A 3,792-nucleotide genomic window follows, 5' to 3' on the forward strand; every position below is an offset into this window, starting at 1 on the left:
TATATATATATATATATGTGTGTGTGTGTGTGTGTGTGTGTGTGTGTTTTTTACACACCACTGCCCACCAGTGTTAATCTGATCTTAAAACCTGCTCTTTGTGTCTCAGGCTAAATTCCTGCTAACCTCCTGTTTGCTTCCATCCCATTTCGCTCTGTTGATGGAATCAGTGGTGACGTCAGTCCAGTATATATAACGCTCACTGGAGTCCCAGTCCAGGGCCACTGCGTTTCGAATATCAGCCAGTGGAATGACGTCGTCCAGCTTGTCTTCAGAGTCAAAGCTGATTCGACGGATGTCCGTCCTTCGGGCAAAAAGCAGGAACTTGTCAAGACCTGATCAAAGACCAAAGGTCTCCTGTCAGTTCTTCAGATTTAAGAAGCGTTTCAGTACATACATGTCACAAAATCAGAAACTTGTTCAATATGAAAAGAAAAATGACAAATTTCGCTAGGATTTGTTAAATAACATATATCGTTTAGTTTGTGGCTGTATTATTCATTTTTTAACTTGTAAACAAAGACAGTTAGTTAGAGATCAGCTGCAATTGACACACTTATTATCGATTATGAACAAATATCATAGTTAGTCTTACGATGTTAAGGTTGTATATGACACTGTAAAAAAAAAGGAACTACACATTTCCACTTTAGTCTCAAATGCAGTTTTCTTGAAGCTACAGTACATAAAACAACATTTTAGACCAACAGAATAATTTTTGTCCCCCAATTAGTCAAACACAAAAGAATCTCTTGTTGAACAATATTGCTGAAATGTTAAGGGTTTGTGGTTTCCCGGCATGCATTACAAATTAATCAGTTTGCTGAACAAGAAATCTGTTGTCTTGGTAAATGTATTGGTTGAATGAGGCATTTTGCATTTACTGAGCTAACAAATTCAAATTGACAAAATACAGTGTTACTTAGTACAGTTATTAAGACAATAGTTTCTAATTATTAAGACGACTTAAAAAGCTGAATGTATCATGTTACCCTGAATATTAAATTTTTCCTCAACCTTTTTAAATACAGTTTACTCTAAAGCTACTAACATGCACGTTTACGAATAAATAAGGTACAAAGTTGTATCTTTAAGGGTAAAACAAGCTGTTGTATCCATAAAAGCACAATTTTTTCAGCAATAATTCAGTAAACCTTCCTGAATCTGCTATTCGATTTTCTGACAGTTACCCAGAACGCGAGTGGCTCCTCGAGGTACCGACACAAAAACGCACACAATCACTTTCTGGAAGTTTGCATTGCACTTCTCATGTTACTGTACCCTTAAGGTGAAGGGATACTGTTGTAGCACGAAAGGAGGATAAATATATAAACCATGGATAAATAACTTAAATGAGCAGTACTCACTCTGGGCACAGTTATAGTGGTCCACCTTTTTAAAGCCAGTAGGACAAGTACAGATGTAGGTCTTATTGCTTGGAAGACACAGGTGACTGCAGCCTCCATTATTGCTCCCACAGCGGTTTCTCCCACCTAAACATAACAAGAGGAAAAAAAAATTAATAATGCTTTTAAAATTACCATAATTGACTCAACCCAGGGTCAGTGGAAAAACATGACTGTGGCAACATTGCTGCATAAATTATGTTGCTTCTTGCACATTTCGCAATCATTTCAAAGTGAAATGTCCAGTGGGTGGCGCTAAAAGCATGATCAGTTTTATCAGAAACAGATGAACGTGGATCTGGAAATGTTTTATTACGTTAGTTGTTGTACATATAGTGGCAGTAATGAAATGTCCAAGGTTAGTACTTTATCGTGTTTGAAAATAATGTACAATCGACTCTAAACCTTACATGAAACCTAACCGGATAGTTAGACTTGTTTCCAAATGCGCCATATCTCAAGTTCAATGTTGTACCGGGTGCACTATCAAGCAAGTTTACTATGTCAGAGAAGCCAAATATGGAGCTGGATTTATGGCGCAAACATCAAAATGTATTAGTTTACACATCATGCACTATGGTAAAAGGTCACAACATAGTATTGTGCAAGGAACTGTGTGAAAATCAGCCTTCATTAATCAATAATCTGCCCCTGTAATCATAATTTGTGTGAAAGGGAATGAAAGTTGTTGTTTTGTTTTTTTGGGGGGGGGGGATTTTTGCATCAATGTAGGCAGAGGCATGTTTTTCCAATGAGCCTAGGTTGCATTTAGTTAATTTTGATTTGCGTTTGTAAACATTGTATACTATACTATGAGTAATAGGGACTTTATGGTTAGTTAACCTGCAGGTTGTCTCTGTGGGTGTAGGGTGTGGATGTCCATGGGAAAGTGCAGCTTGTTTCGGATGACCTCTTGGTTCTTGCCAGTAAACTTGTTTGCACTGTTGATACTCTTGGTGTGCCAGTCGGTCCAGTACAGACTGTCTTCAAACACCGTGATGGCAAAAGGATGTGGAAGACCTGGCAGAGGGAAAAGTTCACAGATATATTTAGCCTCTGTACTCTAAAGTGCATATTTTTTATCGTGTAAAACAATGATTAACAATAGCAGTCCAAAGCTCAAGCAGTAAAAGTCTAAAGACATAACCGTGTTACACAAAGGTCACTGACTTCCGATATTTTGTTCCAGCTTAGAGCTAGTGACTATATCAACTAGAGAAAACGTGAATTTCCCATGAAATTTCCATGAATTACAGATTTGGAGTATTGGTCTTGTTGATTTATTATCCCCCTGTTGTTTAAGAGTGAAAATGGCGCTTTATGTTACGTTTGGTCAAATTACTTTTGGGTTCTCCACAACACTGAATATGTGCATATGTAAAAACATTACAGGTTTTATTGACTGTCAAGTCTACATCTTTTATGTTGAGGTAAATAATGCTTGTTTTCAATGCAGCTGGGTTTTCTTGAGTGAAGAGTGTCACAAGATCTCTTTCTCTCATCACACACACAAACAAAAGTTTTTGTTTTTTTGTATTTATAATCAAGGCACACTAGAATTCTTGACTCTGATTGGCTGTTCTAAGGTGTTTATTAATTTTCATTATAGATCAGATAGTTACAGTCCTTGATTATGATGCATTCTAAGCTGTTGTAAAATACTCCATAAACACAGCTGTGACCTCATTAAAAGTGCCAAGCATGTGTCTGTGTCTAATGATAACCATCATTAATAATTAAGCAGCTAAACTTCTGCAGTAATGTCAAATTAAAAGTTTTACTTTGGAGTGCTTCATGTTTAATCTTCTTTTGTCGTGCTTTAAAGAACACTATTTTTAATGTTGACTAACATACTAAAGCACATTTAAAGTACTTGATCATAATTTTAACTGAAGTGTGTTATTACATTACATTTTAAGGTAATATCTTTTAATGTATCTTTTAAACTGCAAATTCATCAATACAAATGTGTAATTATAAATGCTTGTCAGCACATTCAGCAGTACTTTAACCATATTTCAAAGACAACAGTAAGTAACTATGAAATTACATATGAAGACATGCATGTACTTAAGTCCTACTTAAGGGGGTCAAAAAAGCACTCTAAGTCTAATTGCATTTAATATACATTTAAATTATAATACATTTAACTGTAATTAACATGCAAGTGCCTGAAAACATTACATTCCTTTCACACTTTATTTCCATAAAAAGTACTCTTTTTGAAAGTATGCTGAAGTGTACTTCTTTTTCACAAGGCTCTATTGGGATTTTGGGATAAAAATTAGACATGAAAACTTCAAATTTGTATATAAAGCAGACTGGCAGAGGTAAACTACTTTCAAACCACTAATTAGCTACTTTCCATCCTTCAGGGATTAGAAAC

At 35.6% G+C, this 3,792-nt stretch overlaps 1 pseudogene; it reads right to left on the bottom strand.

The window, feature by feature from the left end:
* The window catches only part of LOC107742929 (low-density lipoprotein receptor-related protein 4-like), a 102,253-nt pseudogene that overhangs the window by 26,249 nt on the left and 72,212 nt on the right, over positions 1–3,792 (bottom strand).

The sequence above is a fragment of the Sinocyclocheilus rhinocerous genome, unplaced genomic scaffold, assembly GCF_001515625.1.
Source record: "Sinocyclocheilus rhinocerous isolate Xijiao unplaced genomic scaffold, SAMN03320098_v1.1 scaffold3059, whole genome shotgun sequence".
Classification (NCBI taxonomy): Eukaryota; Metazoa; Chordata; class Actinopteri; order Cypriniformes; family Cyprinidae; genus Sinocyclocheilus; species Sinocyclocheilus rhinocerous.